Raw genomic sequence first — 27,904 nt, 5'->3', positions numbered from 1 at the left:
GAGAAGAGAAGGAGGGATGGAGAGAAAGAGAGAGAGAGAGAAAGAGAGAGAGAGAGAAATGTTGCAGTAATTTGTTTTACATCTGAAATCAATAAGGTGAAAGTAAGATGAAACACTCTGCTCGACTAAGATAAACACACTCTGGTCAGAATGCTGCAACAACTTGACTTTACTTTTCTAAGGTCAAATATAATGTTGGTTGCGGAATAATAGGTGAAATATATTAACAGAGTAGTATCGATGTGGCTGAAGAAAAACAAAACCTTGAAGTTACTGGGTTTGAAATAATGAACCTTGTGTCTCCCTGTTTTTGTGAGACGCAAAAATAGTTCTTGATCTTTCTGATAGTTACAATATTTCTAAGTTCTTTTTTGAGATGGGATAGCTTTGCAGCAGTGTGCACATGAAGGAACAATATATTGTATATGTACTATATATAAAGATTGCTGACATGTCCAATTGAAAATCTATGGGAGCCATTCCCATTGAAGCAGCAAAGAGCAGATAATGGAAAATGAACCTGCACCTCCTGAGCCTATTGCAGTTGCTAGGTTATCCTCATATTACTTGCAAGGTATCTCACTAAGCTCTATCTCTCTCTCTCTCTCTTTCTCACTCTCTCATATTCTTCCATGCTTCCTCATCTCTCTTATCCCTCTATCATTCCTACCATCATCCATGTGCTCCCCATCCTCCGCCCTTCCATTTTAGGTGTTTCCTAATAGGTCATCTCACCTGTTCCTCCGTCCTCACCTCATCCATACCTTCACATCACCATTCCCATCCATTCCTTTCACATCTCACTATACCTCCTGTTATTTTCTAATCTCATACCCCCTCATCCTCTTTATTCCTTCCATCCATTGCAAGCAGAGAAACATAATTGCAGTGTTGAATGGAGTTCCCTCTCATTGATTTCCCCCTGGGCTGAAGAAGTGTAGATATATGTGCCAGAATACTAACAGTTTGTTGTTTGAGCGTCAGTGGAAAAGAAATGTGTGAATTATAAATAGAAAAGGTACATTTTCAAAGAAAGTGGATATATTTTATGTATAGATATATTTTTGCTGACATGCAGCATTGTCCCAGGCAGGGGAATACACTGTCTCTTACCAAAACAGTGCAATGTGCCTTTCTTGAAATGGGTGTCAAACATATGAAAGTATAGTTTAGAATAAGGCACAATATGTTGCTTTTTCATACGTTAAATGTCCTTGGTGTTATAAAAAGTAGCATGTTCTACCTTTTTCTCTGTAGTATAAAGTAGGCTATATATATATATATATATATATATATATACAGCAGTGTATATACTATAGTGTATATACTCCCATCCACAGATTTTTTGTATACAACATTTAAAGGTCCCATATTTTACACTTTTCCAGTGTTTTATTTGAAGTGTTGATCTGTTTCCTGATTGATCAAATAAAAATATAGCAGATTTCAGGTAAACACTGAGGAACTTGCTGATCTTCAGTAGATTAACTTCTCACCTTGTTGCAGAGATGCACAGGGTACTCCAGGACACTGTGGCATCACTTATAGACTTGATGCTGAGAGTGGTCAGAGGTGAAACAGGCTTAAGACTTTCAACCAGAGAGGAGAGTACTACTATAGTTCCCCATGGTTTCAAGCAAGCAGCTTTATTATGTCAAAAATAGGTGACATTTAACAATCGGGGCAAATACATGGAAACTATAACCTACACTGTGATCATGACTCTCTTACACCAAATTGTTAACATCAGGTCTCAAGCTATTTATTGAACTTATAATTTACACACGTCACACTCCTACCTGGCTCTGAAGTTTTTTTTTCTGTGTAATAGTTGGTGTACAGTGTTCCCTTCCTTGGGGAAGAAGGAAATCTTTTCAATAGTCCAGAATTTCAGGCTATAAGCTGATCCAGGATTTGCATTAACATAACAGCATATCATGTTATGTCTTATGTAATTTTTACAGCTTGTTCAGTTTGGCCAACATAGACCAGACTGCATGGACATTTTATATTGTGCTACTGCAGTTTGTAATATCTACTTAGAGGGTGGACTGTAATCAGTTGAAGAGCAAACTCTTTGGCATTTGGGTTTTTTGTCCAATAGGGAACGTCTGTCCGCCCTCACTGCTGTCTGATAGGATGAAACCATAGGTGCACCATCAGGAGAGGCAAACCAGGCAAATGCTTGGAGCCCCCAAGGGGAAAGGGGCCTCTCAATGGCCCCTCATATTGGCACATTTTGCAGTGACAACAATGAACTTCCTTAAACCACCCATAAAGAAATTATTTAGTGAACTGGTGTTGCCCCAATTATAGGGGGGGGGGGGCAGATAATGTGTGCTGTGGCCAGACTACCTATCCTTTGGTGCATAACAATAGACATGTAAGGCATTTGGGGAACTGTAAATTGTAGTGTCTGCCAATAGTCTATGGCAGGGGGGTTCTTCGATGGGCTTCTATGCCTAGGCCCCCTCAGAGTCTAGGATCACCATTTCCTGACTCATTTTTGGAGAATTAAAAGTACGATGAATTTAAAATGGGAATATTTGAACTATATATTCCTCAAATATGCCATCAATGTGAGCAGTATAACATGCGCATAGTGATAAAAGTTACATATTGCAATGGTGTATGTGTTATGTAGCAGCAAACATAGTCCAATTTTCCCAAAGCACTTTACCAGCTCTCAGACAGAAGAGCCATTTCATACATGAAATGAAGAATTATTGTTGTAGGGCACTCCACTGTGAGGAGAACCACAGTATTTGGATGTAAAAATTGGTTGGTTGCCTGTCAGAGCATTTGGTTCACTGCAATACAGCAAGTTCTTTTGATGTAGTGGTCAAAGCAAAAATGACGCCATTACTTTATACTTGAAAAGTATGGAAGTGCCTTTCAGGTCATTATAGCTTAGGGCAGCCTAAGTTGGCTTGATGAAAGATACCAGATATTAGGACTGATTCTACTTGACCTTTCTCCTCAGCTACTTCAGAAACCCAAGGGACTGTGTTCAATGGTGCACAATCTCAATTAAAATCATTTCTCTCAGCACTGGGGATACGAGCAGACGCTATGGCAAATGCAATGTTTAGATTAAGGGCTAAGGTTGCACAGATATCACAAGTATTAGTTCTTCTAAAGACACCTGAGGGATTGTATTCATCAGAGAATGGAGCACCCTCCTCCTTTTCCAATCTCTTCTCCAGTCGTTTGGGATAAACAGATGTACAGTAGTCAGGGTAGAAGCATTTCTCAAAGGCTGCTAAATCTCCTTTGAGGGGTGAAGCACATGGCCTTTGTTAGGGAGAATAATTCCACCGCTGTCGATGTTGAGCCGCTGCAGCCACAATTTTGGAGGAAATAGTCTGAATCCTATTTTGAGAAGTGGTTGTTTAACAGCTCCGTGGCTCCGACATAACAGGATTCAAATGTATGAGTGAAATTGACTGAACATGTCTGCGTGCTTCCCCTTCTGTAGTTTTGTTGCACAATGTCTAAGCAAATGTAGACACAGGGCTCCGATGGCTGCTCATTCACGTCTAAAATTATAACTGTAACTCCAATGTTTTCATCCTACAAAAAATACTAATAGCTGATAATGCAACTGGAAGGTAATGACTTTACTAATTACTCAGTCAGTAATTAGTTACAATACTTGTTACTTGTTGCTAATTAGTATAAAAGTTGCAATGATACTGCCTCCTTTTATGGAATCTTTAAAATGCCGAAATAAAAATCAAAGGAATATAGTGAAATACAATACACTTTGCATCTACTGTGTAATAATTAAATAACAGCATACAGTATGCATTTCTGTACCTAGCTTTTTGTCTTTAATAACTCAGTGACTGTTTTTATAGTGATGTTTTAAATCAAATCAAATAAAAAAAAAAATCAAATCACACTACAGAAAACAGAATGAAGAGGTGTACTGTGTATGTTTTTCTTTTAACAATGTAAAGTAAACACACAGTAGGTACGTACATAAAAATTCATTCATTCACTCATTATTGATTGATTTTTATTTCAGTATTTTTAATCTTCCATACGGTCACAAACACTTAGTCAGTCCCTCCAGAATGTCGTGATCACAATAATTAATGCAAATTCAACCAATCCCCGTGAATTCTGCGTGACTTGTGTTTTTGTCCAATCACTGCAACTTTTCCACAAATTTGACCAATCATCATAGGACCTTGGTTGTCATGGTTACAATAATAAACATGTGTACTGAGAGCGGCATACCTACCTTCACTGCTATGGTTACTATAATAACAGTCACAGCTACTTGGTTAGATTTAGGAAAAGATTGTGGATTGGGTTAAAATAAGTTCATGGTGAACATTAGACGATATTTGTTGTCATGGTTACAGTAATAACAACATGGGTTAACTTTGTCGAACGGTCATGTATTTTATAAACCGCATAAATCGTACTGTCACATAGCAGTCTAATTGAGCCGACCTCCTCCTAACGCGTAGCCCACTCGTCGCTCTCTAAACTATGTCAGCGCACTTTTTCCATTTGCATCTACGGGCTCGTTCTTTACAGGAGGACAGTCTCGAACAGAAAATCTTGAATGTAGCTTGCTGCCAGTTAGCAAGCTAGCTTGTATTTTTTCCGCTATAGACAGAGGGTAACTGTTTCAGTGTGTACAGTGCTATACTAATGATAGACTGATTTTCTCTATCAAATTCACAAAGATGAAAATGATAGGCTACCAATCTTCTCACAGTGAAAGAAAATTACAAAATAGAATGTAACCAAGTTTAATTACTGTGATGCAGTTACTGGATTTATTCATAATGATAATTCTTCACATTCCACATGAAAAGTATTGACATTGCCCATAAAATCAGTCAAAAGGATTAAATGGGGTGAACTTTAACTCTTTAACCTTGTTACTTGCATGAATTTAACCATAGTTTAGCCTTAGCTGCAGCTACCACATGCAAATATTGGAGAAATAAATTAAAAACGTTGGCATCAACATTCTGTTTTGGCAGTCGTACGCTGGAGCAACTGTTATCTTCATCTTTGAGCTGAGACAAGGTGAGGAACAATCAAAAGAAAACCTGCAGCATGTGGGAGTGGAGTGTTTACAGGACGCTTTGAATGGAGGGTGGAAACTGTTGATGCTCACCTCACTCACACACTCCACAATCGTGTTTTTTTTCTCTTCCATATTTTACATACAGTGATTCTGGTTTATCTGCACTAAAACCACACTATTGACCTCTGTAAAGCACAAGTCTACACCTACAAGAATTGGCACCCTGCTAGATTGTTGGTAATGTTACAATTGTATTTACCCTGCATTTAGCCTGTAATACTTCAGGCTCATCAGTTTTCATTAACACCACCGACTTTGGAAAAACCATTGCCAGTGGAAACCACTGTACTGAACAAATAGAAACATGTGGTCTAAAGGTGTGCATATGACCTGGCCAAACTCTAAAGCCTTGTGTGCCTTTCTGTACAATTTTCTGTACATGGTTTGCAATGTCAGCTGTCATTTAAAGTGGCAGAGGCAAATCTTTACCGCACAAAACACATATGATCTGTTCTCCCATCCAATGAATAAAAAAAAAAAAAATCTGCTATCTGGCTGTACAATGCAACTCATTTCACCACCAGAGTGATGAAGAGACTGCATTGTAATTTTGAACGCTTTCAAAGTCCAACTGGTTCCACAAGTCATATTTAAAAAAATAATAATAATAACAACAATGAGCACACAGCACATTGGATCTACTCTACAACATGACTTCCTAACAATGAGTCATTCACACATGTATATTTACTCTGGCATTAGTGAAGTCCCCAGGCAGTGTAACCATATATTCACCCATATACACACCCATGCAAAATATTCATTCGACAGCATCATCATACTGGGATTTGTTTCAACACATAATAATTCACACCTATCACTGCAAATCTATATTTCCAACAGTGTCGGTGGTAATGTGTTAAGTCTGTTTTCCCAATATTAAGTGGTGTTGCAAATATTATTTCATTGAGAATAATTTTATAGAATCCAATGATGCAAAAAACCCATAAAATAACACTTTTTTTTGCCTTTAATTTTATAAATAAAAAAAATAAAATGGTGCGGTAATTGTCATCCCTTTATACTATACTATTGAAAATGGCAGCTGTCCTGATAACTGATGAAATAAAAAATCTTTCTCTGGGTAAATGCAACTTATTTTCACTGTATGAAATACATTAAACTGAAACTCAATCAAACTTTTCAGCACTTTTCATACACACATTTCAAAGTGTTTTACAGATGACTGACTAGCTAAAAAGAAAAGGACAAATCAACTAAGAAAGCTGACAATGAGATAAAATAAAATAGATCAAAAAAGCTAGAATAACAAAAATAGATAAATAAATAGAATAAGTGGGTAAAATAAAGTGATTAATGAACATATATGTCGTACATGGTCTCACCCTTCTGTTTTTACCTCCATTTTTAAATGTTAAGTCATGCTCATTCAGATCCCCCTCAGGAGAAATTGTGAAAGCTTTGGTGACCCCTTCAGTTTTCATCTAGCGCAATTACTAAGATGTTAACAAGGTAAATAGTTTCTCTGTGTTATTTGATTATAGATCAGGTCTAGGTTCTATATTAATATAAAATATCAAAGCGCTCAGTCCANATGTAGCTTGCTGCCAGTTAGCAAGCTAGCTTGTATTTTTTCCGCTATAGACAGAGGGTAACTGTTTCAGTGTGTACAGTGCTATACTAATGATAGACTGATTTTCTCTATCAAATTCACAAAGATGAAAATGATAGGCTACCAATCTTCTCACAGTGAAAGAAAATTACAAAATAGAATGTAACCAAGTTTAATTACTGTGATGCAGTTACTGGATTTATTCATAATGATAATTCTTCACATTCCACATGAAAAGTATTGACATTGCCCATAAAATCAGTCAAAAGGATTAAATGGGGTGAACTTTAACTCTTTAACCTTGTTACTTGCATGAATTTAACCATAGTTTAGCCTTAGCTGCAGCTACCACATGCAAATATTGGAGAAATAAATTAAAAACGTTGGCATCAACATTCTGTTTTGGCAGTCGTACGCTGGAGCAACTGTTATCTTCATCTTTGAGCTGAGACAAGGTGAGGAACAATCAAAAGAAAACCTGCAGCATGTGGGAGTGGAGTGTTTACAGGACGCTTTGAATGGAGGGTGGAAACTGTTGATGCTCACCTCACTCACACACTCCACAATCGTGTTTTTTTTCTCTTCCATATTTTACATACAGTGATTCTGGTTTATCTGCACTAAAACCACACTACTGACCTCTGTAAAGCACAAGTCTACACCTACAAGAATTGGCACCCTGCTAGATTGTTGGTAATGCTACAATTGTATTTACCCTGCATTTAGCCTGTAATACTTCAGGCTCATCAGTTTTCATTAACACCACCGACTTTGGAAAAACCATTGCCAGTGGAAACCACTGTACTGAACAAATAGAAACATGTGGTCTAAAGGTGTGCATATGACCTGGCCAAACTCTAAAGCCTTGTGTGCCTTTCTGTACAATTTTCTGTACATGGTTTGCAATGTCAGCTGTCATTTAAAGTGGCAGAGGCAAATCTTTACCGCACAAAACACATATGATCTGTTCTCCCATCCAATGAATAAAAAAAAAAAAAATCTGCTATCTGGCTGTACAATGCAACTCATTTCACCACCAGAGTGATGAAGAGACTGCATTGTAATTTTGAACGCTTTCAAAGTCCAACTGGTTCCACAAGTCATATTTCAAAAAAAAAAAAAAATAATAACAACAATGAGGACACAGCACATTGGATCTACTCTACAACATGACTTCCTAACAATGAGTCATTCACACATGTATATTTACTCTGGCATTAGTGAAGTCCCCAGGCAGTGTAACCATATATTCACCCATATACACACCCATGCAAAATATTCATTCGACAGCATCATCATACTGGGATTTGTTTCAACACATAATAATTCACACCTATCACTGCAAATCTATATTTCCAACAGTGTCGGTGGTAATGTGTTAAGTCTGTTTTCCCAATATTAAGTGGTGTTGCAAATATTATTTCATTGAGAATAATTTTATAGAATCCAATGATGCAAAAAACCCATAAAATAACACTTTTTTTTGCCTTTAATTTTATAAATAAAAAAAATAAAATGGTGCGGTAATTGTCATCCCTTTATACTATACTATTGAAAATGGCAGCTGTCCTGATAACTGATGAAATAAAAAATCTTTCTCTGGGTAAATGCAACTTATTTTCACTGTATGAAATACATTAAACTGAAACTCAATCAAACTTTTCAGCACTTTTCATACACACATTTCAAAGTGTTTTACAGATGACTGACTAGCTAAAAAGAAAAGGACAAATCAACTAAGAAAGCTGACAATGAGATAAAATAAAATAGATCAAAAAAGCTAGAATAACAAAAATAGATAAATAAACAGAATAAGTGGGTAAAATAAAGTGATTAATGAACATATTTAATTAAAAGCCAGCATGTCGTACATGGTCTCACCCTTCTGTTTTTACCTCCATTTTTAAATGTTAAGTCATGCTCATTCATATCCCTCTCAGGAGAAATTGTTAAAAGCTTTGGTGACCCCTTCAGTTTTCATCTAGCGCAATTACTAAGATGTTAACAAGGTAAATAGTTTCTCTGTGTTATTTGATTATAAAGCAGGTCTAGGTTCTATATTAATATAAAATATCAAAGCGCTCAGTCCACAGAGAAATGCACGCAGACTGTATTCAGAAACTGAGCCTTAAAACCAGCCGTCAAGACTTCTGTAACTTTGTGATGTCACAACCAACCAGTCATGGCTCTCAGCCATGCCCCAAGCCCCGCCCTCCTGGACCCACCATCCAACCTTGCAAGATTTGGTTTCTTTGAGTTTTTTCTAAGTGATAAATATAACAGATTTCAGGTAAAGAGTCAGGCTCGCCGACCTGTTGTTACTAGAGGTCTAGAGAGAAGACTGAGAGAGATGTGAAACTACACTGAGATGTTTATTGGTTTTTAAAATCACAATATATATCTTCTTATGGATATCAACACTTCAAATAAAACACTGGAAAAGTGTAAAATATGGGACCTTGTGAGCATGTTAGCATGTTAATGTTAGCATTTTGCTCAAAGCAATGCTAAACCCAAGTACAGCCTCAAACAGCTGCTAGCATGGCTGCAGACTCTTGTGTTGTATACTATAGTGGTTGGCCAAACATTTTTCTAAGATGTCACAGCTTTAGTGGAGAGACAGTAGACATGCAACACATGCAGTTAATCATTTATGGACTTACCACCACGTCCTATGTGGATGTTAGATGTAGATGACATTTAGTGGGTAAATGCACTTGTCTTCATATGACACAGGCCAGCAAAGAAATGAGCAGAAACATTGACCAGTTATCACTTACTGTGTTAAAACATAACATGATTGATTCCAGCACCAACTGTGTGTGTATACCTACATATACCGAATATGACTACAACCCTACGACACTGATACTAGATGATTCTGCAAAAGCCCAGATTATCATATGTTCAAAATTGTGTTTTGATCATTCTATGCCAACATTTAAAAATGTTCTCTGATGAACTGAAGTGTACACATCACGTGTATTTCACTCTTTAAACACCATCCTGTTCTGAAGTCCCAAGGCAAGTGCACGTCTCCTGTGACACACCTCGGTAAACTACATATTCTGAAAGCTGCAGTTCTTATTTTACAGGCGGAATCTGTTAGTGAGGAATTACTTGCCACAGCACAGTTATTATAAAGTCACTTGACGACATGACATGGGAAGATAATATCTATCATATCTGGAATGATCAGCATTTATTTAAAAGCAAAGAATTCTTTCCTTCATTTAATTTTATTGTTCTTTACTTATCTGTTTTTGTGTTCTTACTAGTTTTACTATATCTCTTACGTTGTGCATATATAACATAAAAAACACAAAGTAATATACTGCCAAATTTTACCAACTTAAGTTGACTGCACAGTACTCCCATGATGCTCTGTGTGTCTGTTTTTATTCAGGAGAACGAGCGCAGAGAGGCGAGAGGAGAAACTTCGCTTGGAAGCAATATGGTGCTTTGGTTTCCAACAGTTCCACTATGAAAACATGTAGAGAAAATATAGACAGGTGGGTAGTGAAAACCCCAGCTGTGGTAAATCCTAATGATCAACAATACAGAAATTCAGTGGATGTATTGCTGTACTGAATACAGTCTATATAAGGCATAGTGTTCAGGACACCCTCTGTAGGATACAGTTGTATTTATTTATGGGAAAAAGGTTTAATATTATGTGATATTAATATATGTAAATCTGCTTTTCAGGGCATCACTTAAAAAACTGAGAGGGGAGTATATGTATATGTGTATGTATATATATATATATATATATATATATATGTTTAGGAATAAATAAAAACAGATAATGTCAGTGTCTTCTCTCCAGTTACAGGGTAAACAACTGCACTTTATGAAGCTCTATTGGGGAAACGCCAGCAGCTTTTTGCCTTTTCCCTCATTAAATCTGCACTGCAGAGTCATGTTGTGTCAACTCCAGCCATCCACCCGCCCACACACAGAGACACAAACTCTAATACGCACACACAAACACAGCAGCGAACACATCCACAGGGATTCCTGCACGCACATACACACACAAGCACACACACAGAACACCTGTGGGTGGTCAAGTTAGCATGTTTGGTTGTGTTTGTGGTGGTTGAAAACTGGCCCTGCCTGAAGGCCTACAAATAGCAAGAAGTCACTGCAAAAGAGTGTGTGGACTGTGTGTGTGTGTGTATTAAGTCACCCTGTTGAAAATAAAACTACAAGTCCTGAAGCCTGTACGGGGCCCCTAGAAGCTGCAATATTTATTACACAGTACAAAATAAATAAATTACAGAGTGATCTGACAGTATTGATTATTTTATTTTATTATTTTAAGGTTTGCTGCTCTGCAATGACACCAAAACCAGTCAGGTCCATCTGCTGGGGATAATGACATAGAGGAGATCATATAGTGACCAGAACAGACAGTTACTCTCAGAGAAACCTTCAGTTGTTGAATAATGTTGTGTAAAAATTGCAAATCATCTGTCCATCTTCATGAAATATGTGGCTCTATAAAGCTCGGTGACATAATGATCAGATGTGCAGAAAAACAGATCCGTGAGTAGGAGATGAAGCAATGGTTCAAACATGAACTCTTCTCCTGCATACTGCCAACACTCACTGTGGATTTCATTTCAAGTGTGAGCTGATTTTTTATTTTGACATATAGCTCACGTGTCTAGCTTGGATTGTACATTTCATTGTATTGAAAGTTTTGCTAATGCTACAAAAGAAACTTTAGCATTAACAGATGTTTACTTACAGGCTTGCCAAGGGCTTCAGTCATTGTTGCATTTATAAGACAAGAAGTTCTGATACGTCCTGTGAGCAGATCTACTTCTTCAGGACGGACTGGATGGAAAAGAGCTCTCAAAGGTTTGTGTTTCCTGTTTTATGCGTCTACAGTGGCTCTTACCGCTGACAATGTTCAAGTGACTTACAGTCAGTACTGTGCCTGAACGCATCCTGTGTAACCACAGATGGAGCACTGAAGCTGCTGCTCTGCAAACACGCTGCTCATGCTACGCCTCCTGTGTAGACACTGTGTTAGAGCGAATCAAGTGTAGATATGTATAAGTGGGTGTATATTTTTTTTATCAAGATTAATTTCAAATAAAATGTTATTATGTTTGGCCCCACAGGAGCGTTCTTGTGTCCTTCTTCCTCGACTGTTTGCTCGGTTGGCCTGGAAACACACACAAACACAAGCACACACACATTCAGTATTACATCAGACACTGACTCTTCTGCTGTTATTATTCTCTTAGAACTGCTTACTTCATCGATTTCCTCACACATGTTTCCAATCAAATATCATCAGATGTTATGCAGCATGCTTATTTTAAAAGTTTGAAATTAAATTTGTAAGTGGCATGGGCACATGTGGTTCAAACCATTTTATTCTTAACACTATTTTTTTGTGTGTGTGTGTGTGTGTGTGTGTGTGTGTGTGTGGAGGGTATTTTGTCGGTTGTCATGTAGTTTGATTTAAACTCTTCAGCGAATGCAAAAATTGGATCTGTCAGGCAAAATAATCCCTTTAGCCTGTCATCTTCCATACCAGTTTTTTGGCTTATGTTTTCAAAGTAGGTTCTTTTATGTCCCTTTTGTTTTGTAACTGAGGAGAACTGTATGTCCTTATATTCTCTACTGTCCTGTCAGAGAGATATGGTTGAGTGGCTTCATTATACAGTTATTATCATTAGTGCCGTGGCTGTAATATACTTTCAGTGTTGTATTTTGTATTTCTACTAACTGTTACAGCTGTTTTCATTGCGTAACTGCCATTGTGGTGGGTATGGATGCTATTTTCTTTGAATTAATTGAATTCCCAAGATTTCCCACTTGTTCTTCCTTTTTCTCCATCTCCTCATTAGTTTTGTGGAGTTTTTCTTCATGCTCTAAGTTGGTGTGAGCTGGTCAACCAATCGCTAATGACAGCGTACTTATTGGAGGTATTGTCTGGACTAAAAACAAGTCCTTAACAGCGACCAGAAAGTCATGGAGGAGGGCTAAATTCTGGGTAATGAAAACTGAGAGACACATGAATAAAACGGTGCATCATCTACATAACAGTGTGTGGTGATGTTGCAGATACAGAGGAGGGGTGGAGAAGTTAATGAAAGTCTAAAAGCATGTGTAATATAGCACATAACCCAGCGGTCGATGGATTAAATCCATCCTCTGCTAATTGTCAACACCTCAGATGCAAGGCTCATTGCCAGAGGTGTCCCATGTGTCTTCGTGTCCTTAGAGTGGTTCGCACTATAGTTGCATCACACGTAATTCATGCAATATTTTTTTTATTGAGTTTTTTTGGTGTCATTGAAAATCCGGCTTACTTTCCTTCCTCATTTCCAATACTATTACTGGTTAAATTATAGGCTACAACTATTTTTATTATTCAAGGGTTTGGCAGAGTTGTAACTGCAGCAGTGATGAGGCTCTAAGGTGCTTGATTATGGCTCCAGTCTCGTAGGAGTCGTGTGTTCAAATCCCACCAGTTTGACATCATTAGTCCTTCAGCTATTTTCTGACAGTGTGATACTTTATTAGATCTGATAAGTCGTGTGTGCAGCTAACTCTATCACCAAATAAACAGCAACTTGCTTGACCAACCATGGAGTTGAAAACAGTATTATGCAAATACATAACTGACTGTGGTCATCAAAGCACAGAACTGTATTCGGATGAAAATTGAGTGTTTACTTACTGTTTGCTCCGAGGTGCTGGATTTAGGCTTCAATCACTTTCGGGATGTGTATTCAAATCCCACTTCTGCTTTTCTTGTACCAGACTGGTACTTTTTCATCATTACAGTACTTCAAGATTATGGCAGTTCAGTGGGAAAACACAACAGACCAAGCATTATTGCCTACTCCATTATACACCTCCGATACTAGTGTTCATTAAATCTGTGATCTGGAAGATGCTGAATTATCATTTTTTCTGATTTTCATTTTGCTCATCCTCACTCATAGAATATAATTGCCTAAGGCTTAAGAAACAAAGCTTTCAGTCATTCCTCTGCAGACCTGGTCCTTCTTTGTGCTGCTCAATTTCAGTGTGTTATTCCATTGTCTTTACAGACAGGTCGATGGTTTCGTACAACACAAGAGCAGACTGTGGTAGTGGAAGCGTGCTGGGCTTAAAATCCAGAGTCTGATGAATCAAAACCATCCTTTATGCTATGTGGACACTGCAAGACTCCTTACAGGTAAATACATATCCATGTGTTTAAAGTAGAATGTCTTTGGTTTGGAAGAAACGTCCTAGTTTATTTATATCATTGCTGCTTTGTTTGTAAAATGTAACTTACATCATGTACAGTGTCACCTTTGTGCAAAATGGCATTTCTAATTAACCTGTGTCCTGTTGTGTGTTCTAAATGAATATATGGCATGTTTGGCTCAAACATAGGGTGAGTATGTCATGAGCCTAGAAATAAAGGGAGAGAAAGATGTGCAGAAACAGCCGGTAGTGGGATCAAGAGGTCAAATAGCTGACCTGACCAATGGGCCTGCTGCCCCAGAAAATGTACATCCAGGGTGAAAGATGTATTTCAGGAAGGCCCTCACAGCAAAACACAACATATATGTGTGTGTGTGTGTGTGTGAGTTAATGTACTCTGTATCAGAGTGGCAGTTTATGCCGGCATGTCTGCTTTTTTTATACAAGAGAGAGAAACATCTCACTGTGGGGGTCCTGAATGCAGACAGTGTTCATGTGGACACACAGCTCTTCATTATTTATTATATGACTTCAACAGACTCCGAGCTTTTCCACAGATTCTGTCTCTACCTAAACTGGGTCAATTATGTTATTATATCTGTATCTGCAGATGTTCACCAATCATCGCCCTCTATGTCAGATTTTATCTCTTTTTTCTCACTGACCACCTGGCCTGGTTGTTTTTTTGTTTTTTGTTTGTTTTAGTTTTTTCTTCTTTTCCTCTATTTTTTTTTATGAAAGTATGGCTGATGACAAAAATGCTGCAAAGAAATAAGAACTAGTGTTGCTTTTTCTTCAGGCTGGAATTAAATGATTGGGTGGTACAGGGATAGACAGATGATACAAAAGGGAAGAGGAAATGCAGAGACAATCAAAACTTTTATTTTGTGTTTGTATTGAGAGGAATGAAAATGAAAATCATACTGACTTTGATTGGTAGTTGATGGTTAAAGCCACCAAAACTAATCCCAGACACATTTCTTATTTGCTGAATAGAGAGCAATAGGAATGAGTCCTAGAAACCAGGAATCAGTTCGCATCTTAGCACCTCTTGTTCCCGCATCCCAAAGTCTATGGGTTTTTTTTTATGGGATCTTGGTTAGTTGAAATACGGTCTGTGGTTAACACAAAGTCAAGACATTTTCATGTTTTATTCTGAGACAAAAATTACACCAGGATATACTCCAGTTGTAATTTTTTTTATCTTTTATGTTTCTTAAAAAAGGCGGGTTGCTAACAAGTGGCTAAATGAGACTATAGAGGTTGTCTGAGATGTTGAATGTCATCATGTGGAAAGCAAAAACCGAGCTACTCGCCAGTCCACATTTACAGCCTTGTTGTGTTTATACCCACACTCTATTACTAACTTTCTAAGAGGGAAGGCTTTTGTAGAAGAGGTAAGGGCTAAATCAAGTTAGTTGGTTTATAGCCGAGCATTACCTTTTTACATGTGGCGATTGTATTTAAGCTTCAAACATCGTGAAAGTGGTTTTCATTAGTGAAGATTATCCTGCTGAACAAGGCATGAAAGTATCATAAACTTTTGTTTGTCACAGAGTTTATTTTCTGCAGTAATCCAAAAACTCATGTAAAAATCCAGTTGGCTTCTTGTCTAGGGAACCAGGGTGAAGCTAACTTCTAGGTTGGCCAAAAATGCATTATCCCTGCAGCACTTTATTTACCTTAATCACATTCAAATGTTTGGCTGAGACTGATTTTAGAACAAAAATTCAAAACCAAAACCAATTCAACACCTCCTCTTTAATGCCCCTCTTCTTCTTGTGTCCAGCCTAAATTAAGATAAATGGACTATATTAATGATTCAGCTCTCGCTATGAATTTGGACATAAACTTTTTCAGAGATTAATTACATTTCTTGGACTGCCTGCTTACTTTGATGGTAGGGAGACACCATATTTTTTTTATAGTTTAAGTCTAAAATCTATAAATATAAATTGCACATTTTTAAGAAGCATCTCTTAAAGCCCCTGAAAATATGGTTTAAAATCCCAAGTTATTCTTAATAAGATGAGATATTCAGGACTATATGAGCAACAGTTGAAGTTAATGCTTCGGGAAAACAAACATCCTCATTATTTTTTGAGAGTTCAGCACTCCAACTCTGAGTTAATCTGCTTTGTCAGTGATGGTGTAGGTTTCTGTTTAAACAGATTTGAGCGATAAGTAAATAACCACACAACTGTCATCAGATTTAGATCCAGCACAGAATTCAATATGAGACCAACACATTTACAGCTTGGGGTCCATCAGGGTCAGGCTCTAATTGATGAAAAATAAGACTGAGACAAAATAGTGGGTTTTCTAATTCTTCATTTGACTGGATTACACCCCTTGCTGTCACCTAAACTCGTTTTTATTATGTTTCTGTTGTATGTTTTCTGTTGTTCATAATTAGCCAACCGTAAACCAACAATAAGAATTTTGACCAATTAACACTATGAATTAAAGATCTGAGCGGGTTTCTCCACCACAGGTCTCACACTTAGCAGACTGTGCACCAGACTAACCCCACACTATCTGGACATGTCGCTACTTCTGAATACAAGCGAGACAAGCTGTCAAGCTGATGACAGAGGTTGGCGTGGCCTTTTTATCGTGTTTTGAGGTCTGGCAAAATGTGACTTCAAGTTTCCATTTTGTTAAACTGTTGTTTCTGATGGTTAGTCAGCTGAAAGAGGAAGAGGATGAGGATTTAGTGACAGTGCTGTCGGCGCTGGAGGATTCAATGCATGTTTTTTTGTTTCATTTCCATCTTGTTGGTGAGCGGTTAATGGTCACTTAATGCGTGTCGGCTATCAATCAGAAAAAAAAATACAAAATAAAAAAAAAATACTCTATTCATACACAAATTAACTGCACATAGTCATATACCTTTTTAACAAGCATCAACCTCCAGGGCTGAAAAATGAACCAACACTGAAGTGCCAAAAACTGAAGTTCCTCTAATGGCCACTTGAGTCTGGCTCCAAAAGTGAGTCAATCCCCATAGACTCCCATATTAAAATATCCAGCTTTACAGCAGAAATAAACATGTTTAGAGCCTGGTACAAAAAACAGTTTGGGTCTCTTTTTTTTTTTTATTTCTATTAAAACCTAAAGTTATGCTTCATTGAGGGTCAGGTGGGTGAGCGTATGCTTGCCACAACCCCACATGCACCAAAGTCTTGGCTCCACACATGCCCCTCCTCTTTGCTCATGTTGGGATTAGTAGTTAAGTGGAGTCAGGCACTGCCAAGATGGCGACGGTGAAGCAGCTCACTCAGAGAGGCCAAACCACTATTCAGGAACCTATGGAGACTTTATATGTCCACCTTTATTTACAGTCTATGCTTTGTATACCACTGGTATTCTGTGGAAGATGGTGCTAATGCCCTGTGGGTGCAAAAGACGGAGGTTAAAGACTGTACACAGATGAACACAGTAAAGAAAATATTCAAGCTAGTTAATGCTTTATCTACCATTTTCCTAATTATGATGCCTGGATATCACAGTTTATAGAGTGTCTTTGTCTATCATTGTGCTGCAGGTTACACAACTGACAGAGCTGCAGCAGAGCTATAAGAGAAGCATCCATCCTAATGAAGTATCCTTGAATAACACAGTTTCCTTCAAGCTCCAGGGTCGCTGTTCTGTACTGGTCATGACCTCTGACCTCACTGTGGAGGAGGAACAGAGAGTGGAGAAAGACACTGGCAGAGGAGAGAATACTTTTTTTTTTTCCTTTCAAGCATCAGAGGGATATAAAAGAATCTGCTTGTAATTACAGCGTGAGGGAGATCCAGGTTTCGTGGGTTGAACTGGTGAGACTGGGTTGCGGTCTAGGTTCAGCGCTCCTCTGCTTTTATCTGCGTTCACTCGTATTTCTTTCTCTTTCTGGGGAGTTGAGGCATGAGAAAAAAGGGGATTTGTGGGAAGTTTGGTCTTGTTGTTGTCTGCTGTTCTCTTTGCCAACGGTGCTTTGACTGAGCATCCATGTCAGTTTTCAGCAAAGTGCTGCTACTGCAAGATATGCAGTCGGAAATAGATAGGTAGGTAGATGGAGAGAGACAGACGGCTGGCGACACAGGAACTGACTACAGGGGAGCAAAAAGAACTTGGCGTATAATGCCAGCGCCCTGCAAAATCCTCTTTCATCTACAGAAACTTTTCGGAAATTGAGAAAAACGACCATTTTCCCCCACTGACACCTCTGCATTGGTGGTATTTTACAAATCATTACCACATGGCTGGTTTGAATCATTTTCTATACATGTGAGGAGCGGCGTTACCTTTCATTTTCAGTCCAAAGGAAATAGAAACTGATGCCACAAGGTTCCCAGGCACCATGGGTAAAGTACTGTAGCAGCAGTGCGTGATGGTGTTATTTGAACTGTATTTCAGCGATGCTGTTTTATTTTTGCTCTGCGACTCTCTTTTCTTTCCGCAGGGGCTGAGGTAAACAGAGATGCAGGGAGGCAGGGATTGATGGAGGGGATTTGTGGAAGGTGGAGTATTTTAGGTTGTTGCTTTCCATCAGCTATTTGAGACTTAAAAGTGTTGCCGCATATGTGCAACTCTGATAAAGAAAACCGCTTCATTAAAAGTGGCATTTTGATGAGAACGTTGCCTCCTTGAGGGTGACACAGATGGTAAAAGGTGTCGCCTTTATCATGGAAGTTAACTCTTAATCACTTTAAAATGTACCTGAAGAAAACAAGGCTATAAATAGACTCATTTCATAGGCCTAATGATTTAAAGTGAGTGTTTCAACCCCGTTCAATGAGTAACCATAAGTTTGCTCTGTTTGCCGAGAGCTCTGGTGTTTTAAAGACTCCTACACAGGGTGTGATAAATTATAAGACAATATATACACAGTTTGACAGTGAAGATGTACTGAGTGAGTACTTCATGCAGACTGACCTCACCTGATGATAAAATTTCTCACCGGAAGTTTACAGTATAACAAAGGCCTTCATGTCTGTCATTCAAAATATCTTATACTGAATATCAGCACAGCTTTGATACAACAGTTCTACGAGCGCCATATTACAAACACAAATAGTTCCGCAACTGGACTTGTACTGGACTGTTGCTAAGCAACACATGAACATTTTCCGGACCTGCACACTAGCTTACTACTTTGTCTACACATTACCTCAGGTGTGCTGTATCCAGGCTTCTTCCCTTCATCCTCTTCTGACGACCAGACATCAGTTAATGCAAATGTTATTCCTGGAAATATTTTCATCTTTGCAAAGTTTGTTACAATCTAAGACAGATAACGACTGTTAATGTAAAGCTAATTAGCGATTAATAGAACACCTGTAAAGCGGAGTGATAAATGTAGTTAAAAGTCCCAGTGCTGTTATACGTTATATCAGAACTCATGGAATGCAAATTACTTCGTCAGAACTAATAAAATAATACAGTTGAATGATGTTTACTGTGGTTTCATAAATGAAGGAAATTCAGTTTTTTTTTCTGTCACAAGGGTAGAAAAATCTACAAAACATCAAAGAAAACATAAAAACAGCAAGATAAAAAAAAATGTGTGGCTGCATTAACCACCCTGTGCTCTAAAAATTACTTTCTTTCTTTATTACATTCTGAGGGAAACATAACTGCTGCCTGGATCATGCTCGGTGGCAGCGTTTTTCAAACGAAGGAAATGCTATGCTCTTGTTGCAGATGTTTTCAGGAGGTGTTCTGAGTTGGTGGTGGCCATGCTAAAGCACGGGACTCCAACACAGTGGCATGTGTTTAAGTTAAGGCAACAAAAGCACACGGGTTAATGTTTTGGTTAAATTGTATTAAATCAAACTTGTCCTATCTAGTGTTTAGTCCCTCTTGACTTTTTGAATATTTAAAGTTATAATCCTTAAGATCTTCATTAAAACAAACCCCACTCTTGATACTACTTTGGGTTTGTTTTTGTTCATCCCTTGCAATTGTGCAACATTATCACCTAATCATTTTGATTTCATTTCTGCACTGAATGTATAGGAATCCAGCCATATATCAACAGTGTTATAAAATTGGAGGGTATACATCTAGTCTCAATAGTGTCCTGCTTTCAGAACATTTCTCCTTGCGCTCCATCTCCCTTCACTCCTCCTGCCCTATCTACCCTGCTGTCTGGATTGTACCGTCGAGCTTGTTTCTCACTGTTGGAAAAATCTTTGTTTACCAATTGCATTACATTTTAATTAGAAATATGACTCCTGCAGAGTGTAGCATGAGAATGAGATGCATAGTAAATGGAGAACTGGTGAGCAAAAACATCCTAGTAATTTGCTAAAAAGGAAACAGAACTTGTCTGTTTTCAGATTTCTGATGTTTGCTATAATATTTTGATTCTGTACATGAAAATCCAATTACCTCTTTACTTACTTTTTTCTCTTTTGCTTTTATCATTTAATGCATTGCTTTTTTTGTATTTTCTATAACTAAGCTACTATCCACTATTTTGGTGATTAATGACTTAATCTGCTCTTTGATGTTTATCACAGGGTCACTTTTCTTTATTAACAGTGTCAGCTAAATCCCCTCAGTATCAACAAAATGACACAGCATGTTTCATGACCCAGAAAGTGCGTTAAAATCAAAGACTGCAATGTTAAAAAGACAGAGAGTCTGCAGCGTATTAGCATCTCTGTGAGGCTGTAATGCTCATTGTGTTTTTGATCTTAACAGTCATGGTTAAGTAAATTTAGAAGGTCGTAAGTGTCTTTGTGTGGGCAAATGGCAAATGTTTTCCTGCCTGTAGAAATTGTTCATGTCATGTGCTTCTGCTCTTATATTTCTTCAATAATATACCATGTTGTTAACTAAGAATACAGTCCTTGGTTTAGATTGTGAATCTTTCACGTGAAAAATTATTATTTGTTTTAGTGTTCATGCATTGTTTATCATTGTCTTCAGTAGATGGGTTTCTGGTGTTTGCATGTAAATTCTAGGCTATATTCGAAGTAGCACTCAACACACAGTGACTTGGGACTGAATCATTAAGAATGAAATTTTGACCTAATAATGGTGCTAGATGAAAAGTCACGTAATCAGCAATGGCTGCACAAACTTGCCATTACTGAGGCATTTTACTAATTGGCATTAGAGGAAAAGTTAGATAATCACCAAAGTCAGTAGGATCTATCCTCTGGGGACCATTGTTATCCATGTGGTGGGGGCAATAAAGGGAGAATGAAGGTAAACGTTCAGCAACGCAACCTGGCAAATCACCCCCCCGAATATACTATCCCAAGAACCTTGGGTGTTGTTTGGAAAATTGATGTAAAACAAAGAATAAATGCTTAAAACTGTTTGTAAATGCTAAAATATCCAAATTCCAACATAAACAAAACATAATTGGTGGACCTGAGCTGAGGCCACTTGCTACCACTTACTCACCTCATGTGCAACACAACAAACCTCACAGCATTCGTGTCCGAATGCCCTTACTCAACATGCATTACGCGTAGAAACCTCACCAGGGGGTGCCTAGGTTCACGCTCACTAACCCTACACATATTCACCTACCTTGGGGAAGCATTTCTCCACCACATCTGCCTCAATATTTGACCCAATCCATCTCACAGAGGTAGAAATATTTCATTTGATAAGTAAAAAATTTGACATGCACTACAGGAAATGTCTGGGCATCACAACAATCCATCCAATAGTTGTTGAGGTATTTCACTCCAGACCTAAGACATTAAACATTAGTATAGACAAGTTTCTAATTTCCAATCTGTCAGACTTGGATGAAGACAAAAACAAAAACAAAAAAAAAAAAAGAAAACATCACATTCTCATCTATAGCTTGTGTTTTTCTATTTCCCTTTATATCCAGCACAGTGTCAAGCTAACCTTCTATTGCTAACAACAAGAGGAGCTCAGAGAGGTGAAGAAAAGCCGGCAAAATGAAAAGATATTCATCATCTCCCAATGCATTGTTTGCTTGGAGTCTCAACCCACCACAATATAATTACAATTTTTCATAAGCTTCATGTGCTGCTGATGAAAGAGACCGTGGTTCTGTGGATTATATTTTTTTCTTCTTTTTTTTTTTTCTCATGTGGATGCGCAGCAGCATCAAAACATGTTTATCATATGAAACATTTCATTTTTAAACACTATACAAACATAATAGGAAAAGAAGTGTGACCTGATTGTTCATACAAAACCATTCTAATGCCGTTGCACCACAATATGCTCCAGTTTTTTTTTTCGGAAACAGTTTAAGGCAGTGAGGACTTTCAATAACATTCAAGCAGAATAAATACCTGCCACAATGGGCAAATCTCTTCATTTTAGAGTAAAATGCCTCTTATTATCGTCACATTATATGAATTATGCATTATGTTGCCAATATGTTTCTGTTTACATGACTAATTTTTCCCTGTAATGGTCTGTAACATGAATTCTGGTGCTCCAGAATCATATCTGGTTGCCATAGCATCAGGCATTTCCTATCACTGACAGTGACCTTACATCATTTTGGACTGTTTCTCTTCTTCAACAAGGACCTGCTATACACTCACTCACACACTTACACAAGCATAGAGGTTTTGAAGAAGTGTGAGAACCAGACACCAGCTACTGTATGAGTATCTGGTGCTGGGTATTAAAGCAGCAGAACGCAGTTTGGCCCTCAGTCAATAGATGGGTTGTGTTTGATACAAAGGCACCTATTTTACTTTGGAGAGATATCAGGGATAAATCCAGTCTCAGAGCATCCACTATCTCATTATCCTGGAGCATACAGACTTCTTTATTCTTTTTTTTTTATCTCTACATCACAGATTAGACTCGCCAAAAACCTAAAACTGTGAGACAGCATTATCTTTTTCACAAATGTTAAGTGGATGGCCCAGAAATGAAAAGAACCCAAATTCTTTCACCTCCCTTTCCAGCAATCTCAACATCTTCCTTTACCCCCCAAAACCCTCCCAGCAACACTGAGCTCTCCTCTCCAACATAAAACTACCCAACAGTCTTTAGACTGCAGAGGCTCCAGAACCATCTCCATTATTGAAGATAAAGAGCTTTCAGTAGCAACATGTCAGGAAAAAAACTGCAGGGCTCGATGGAGTCTAACCTGGAAGCCTCCGACACTGAAAAGTCTCTCCTGTGCTTTAATTCTTTCATCATAATTTCTGAGCTGAAGAAGGGTTAGGTTAGTGATTTGTGCTACTGGCAGACTGACTGCAGGCCACTGGCACAAACTGTACATTATAGAGGTATTTGAGCATCTGGGACTGTCACGATCTGTCACTATGCGGGTAAGGCTGGACCCAAAATGCAGCCAACACAGGGGAGACGGTGCAAAATGTTTATTAAACGAAAGAGCTTACACAACACTGGTGAAGAACAGGGAAACACAAGAACTTAAACAACAGGCCAAAACACAAGGAACCACAGGGGATGACAACAGGAGACATGAACAGGCAACATGAACAGACTGAGGACAAACCAGACATGAACAGCTTGAGGAAGAATCAGAGATCAACAGACGAACAGACACAGACAAAGGGGAGCACAAAGACTATATAGACACAAGGGAGGCAAGGGTGATTGCACACAGGTGAAGCACTTTAAGGCGGGGCAGACAATCACCACACAGAGAAACAGGACCAAGACAGGAAGTAAAAAGATTGAGACACAAAAGGAAACCAACTACAAAATAAAACAGGAAGTGACAAAAGTCCAAGCAAACTCTAACAAAAAGTGTCTGCCATGGCAAACCATGACAGGGACTGAATGCAGAAGTTTCGAAAAAAACACCTTGATCCCTTACAGTTTGCCTTCAGTGAGCACACTTTGTCCTGGAGCCATTGTGGTGAATCTTCCTTGCCTAATACCTTATGTAGCATTATTACTGTGGTTGATTAAAAACAAAAAAGCATTGTTACCATGGCAACGTTAGATTGATACTTGATACCTGTTAACTACCTGACAACAGTCTTAAGTTTTAATAGTGCAGCCCAAATATGAGGAAAATCTATAGCAGAGCAAAACTGTGATACTCCTAGACAGGCTCATATTTCACAGTCACTACACACATATTATAGTTATGTTATTAATGAGGTAAATTAAATTTAAGTATGTAGTTAATAGTGGGAGTAACAGTTAGTATATCTCTGTATGCTAGCATACTCCTGAGCAGCATCATCATCATGTACCTCTGAGCATCGTATTGAATTTATAATGTGATCACTTCAAATCATGGTGAACTCTTTGGCGTTCAACTTTAGCCACAGCAATAGTCCCCGTCTATGTGGTCTGTTTAGCTATCCAGCTATCCCTCCATCAGTCTCTGTGATGTTTATTAAAAAGATCTGATCTAGATCTTCTATTTGTGAAGTTTACTTACACGTGTTTACCTACTGTATGTTAGCAGTTTTAATGCCCTTACATGTTAGCAAGACAGAGAATAGCATGTTTTCAGCACACCAATAGTGACTCATACCTGTGTTGTTTAACCCAGTTTAATCAGGTTCATTTTCTACCTTGGTATGATCTGTTTGGTCAGATCTGAACACAGCATTTCAGCTCAGGTATGGATCAAAACAACCCTTTAGAGGAAGTGGTCCAGTCACAAACGGTTCATTTGGGACAGACATGTGATCTGAGCTAAATGGCTCCTGTACCCAGATATGTTTTAAATACTACTGCTTACGATGAGTAAACAGTTGCTAGCAGCTAGCCAGAGAATGAATCAAGGTCTGACCTGGACTACCAACGACACACATTGCCTTCTTGATGAATGGGCAGATAAGATGCATTTGGTTTCTTATATATATTTATTTTTTTGTGGAGAAAAAACTTGATTCAGTCCAAAGCAAACAATCAATACGTTTGAAGACGAACTTTGAATCTCTGACGTCAACTGCAGTCTTAAAAAGGATATGATAAAAAATAAAGGCAGATCCTAAACATCCTGTAATGCTTATGAAAAGTGTGTCTGCCTAAACACCCACATCTTTCAATCTCCACATGATAAGGTTAGGGGTTACTGCATCAGCAGGGTAATTCTCTCAAACTTGATAAAGCTCTTAATACATTATACAACTGTTTCACCCTCCCTTATCCCACAGTGATAACTATAGCTGACATCTTTACTGTTTTACAGTAATCTGAAAATAAATAGTTTTAACCGCTTTACAAAATCATGTGGTCCGGTGTCTTTCCTGCTGCTGTGTCACACCTGACAGGCCCAGTCACTGTACATTACATCTATTAGAGTTGGTTAATGGCCGCCAGTGTTTTGCCAACTCATGGGTGTTTGCAACAATATACGGCCTACAGTATATTTCCTTTTCAGTGATGTCCGCTCTCCACTTGGATCACTGGCCATGATGTTCTGTCAACTGGGTGAATTATAGTTAATTGGTTGCGTAATCAACCCACACATTCATCACAGATGCGGTTCCCCATGGCAACCCGGTTAAATAAATTAGTCCCTCACTCGTTCCTGCCTCACTCTGATTCTCCCTGTCGCTTGATCTGCCTCTTTCTCTGTCACTCCTGGTTCCTGTCCTTGTCTTTATCTGTCCCTCAGTCATTTTAACAGTTTCCCCCCTTTCTATTTCTACCTCTTGCTTTGTCCTTTCTTGTCCATTCTCTGCTGTTTGCCTCTGGGTGTCATGTGTCTTCCTCTATCTGTCTGTCTCCCCGTCCAGGCATCCTTCTGCCTCAATAGTACTCCGTCTCACTCCATCTTCCTTACTTTCACCCTCTTTGTTTTTGCCTGTCTCCCTTTTTTTTTTTTGTCACTTTGTGTGTCCTTCTCTCTCCGGTCTCCAGACATTAGAGCAGACAGACATACTGGGAGCTGGCAGCAGTGTCTAATGGAGACACATTAACACAACGTTACTGACGCTCTGAAGACATTAATTCAGGCTCCAGAGAGCAGCAGAGTTCACTGATGTCTTTGAGTAACTGCTCACACTCCCTCCGATTTTAATAATCATACTGAAAGTTCAATCTGTTCCCTGGTCACACCAACTTTTATTTTAAGATATCATTCAAAAATTAAAAAAAAAATAGAATTACCACCTTGTGGTTGTATGCCTCCACTGACCAGTGAAGTTGCAGGAAAAATGGTCACAATCTTTCACAATCATTCCTGAGTTATTGTGTTGAATAATACCCAGAAGTATTTTTGCAGAACATTATGATGTCACAGTAAAGTTGACCTTTGACTATATGGATATAAAATGTTTACACTTCAGTTTATCATTATAGATTATAGACATCTCCTATATAGACATTCTTGTAGACATTTGAGTTAGATAGTGTTACAATTAGTGTACGAATTTGTAAGTTATGCCCAAAAACATTTATTTTGTGAGGTCATTGTGCCATGTAATGAACTTCCCTCTGGACGCTCCTAATATTTTACATTCACAAGAATGTGAGATCCCCATCATCTTGAACTTTGACCTCTGACCACCAAAATCTAATCACTTTATCCTTGTGTCCTAGTGAGTGTTTCTGCCAAATTTGAAGAAGATCCGTCAAGGTGTTACTGAGATATGGCGTTTACAAGAATGGGACGGACAAGCGTGCGGATGGACGAACGTGTGGATGGTCATATGGACGCACAACCCAAGAACAATAGGCCTCCAGTTGTGGCTTTTGCTGGTGCAAAGGCATAACAAAGCAAAGTGATCAGTGCTGCCATGTCCAAGAGTTGTAAAGGTGTAGTGTGATACTGCTGGATGAGATGCAGGATGATGCTACTGACCTGGATCTTTTTAAAAGCTGCAGTTGTATTATGAAATGAAGATTATGAGTGAGGGATGGATAGATTCATAGCAAAGCAGATGGTATCTGTTAAAGATGTTATACTAATAAAAATAATCATTCATATGAAATTTGAAACAAATTAAAAAGTTTAATTTTTAAAGATGTGATTAGGTTTTTATCTGTCATAGATGGTGTGATATACACGTTCTGGTAGGCATGGATACCTTTCTGACAACAGAGATTTTGACTCATCAAGAAAACCCACTGATGAAACCAGTGTCATTACTACTGGCTGTCTTCCACTAAGGTGTGCCAGTAAGCCATGTCAGTGAGCCAGCATGTGCACACTCTGCACCTTGGAACTGGGTCATCTAGACTGAATGTAGCCTTTCAGCTAATTTCAGCTGGAGTTACACCTGTGTCTGGAAAAGGCAACATGTCCTCCATGAGAATGATCCACTGGCAGCCTCAACTGTGGGATGGATTGGCTTATTGTTCCTGATTATACAACATGTGATCCAGCCAACCCCATGTATTGACTCAGTTTGTCATCACTGCGTTTTTAAACACATCTGATGTGTCTACCAGAAGAAACTAGTTCAATCAGGAGAGACTAATAATAAGAAGAAGACAGTATGAGAATTTAAGTAAAATGAAATATATTGTGAACAGTAAGAACAGACTTTGGCGCTTAGACCCCGGCAGGAAGTGGAGCGCCATGGACAAGATCCATAGGATTAAGGTCCTTCCACTAAGAGGAATCTTCCCCCGGAGTGTAGACACTGGTGGTGGTGATGAGGAGTGGAACTGGAGGATGGGGACGTACAGGTGATCGGCTGAGTGTAAGGTTGTGATTGGTTGAAGATGTGAATGAGTGGGTGGAGCTTATAGATAGCGGGAAACGGTGCTTGTGACTTAGAAGGCATGCGCAAGGTGATAGTCTTCCTGACTCAACTTTTTCGTAAAGCTTCATTTTTGGTAGCTTGCTCCCCTGTGGTGCTGGAAAATGTTGCATTATTTATCTAGTTTCATAGTTACATTTAACGATGAAAATAGAACAGAAATAAATAATACACTTAATTCATTCAAAACATAACGGTTTGGGTCTGTGCCCATGTGCTGCATAGAACAATACAGAAACCCTCCACCTGAGGGCTGGGCAACCTCCTGTAGCGTCACACCGTGAGTCGAGCTGGTGGTATGTTCTAAAGCTTCACCTCTACCTTCAGCACCTAGAGGCTGACAAC

Source organism: Seriola dumerili, unplaced genomic scaffold (assembly GCF_002260705.1).
Source record: "Seriola dumerili isolate Sdu_G_001 unplaced genomic scaffold, Sdu_1.0 BDQW01000161.1, whole genome shotgun sequence".
NCBI lineage: Eukaryota > Metazoa > Chordata > Actinopteri > Carangiformes > Carangidae > Seriola > Seriola dumerili.
Note: the sequence above shows the minus strand (reverse complement) of the source record.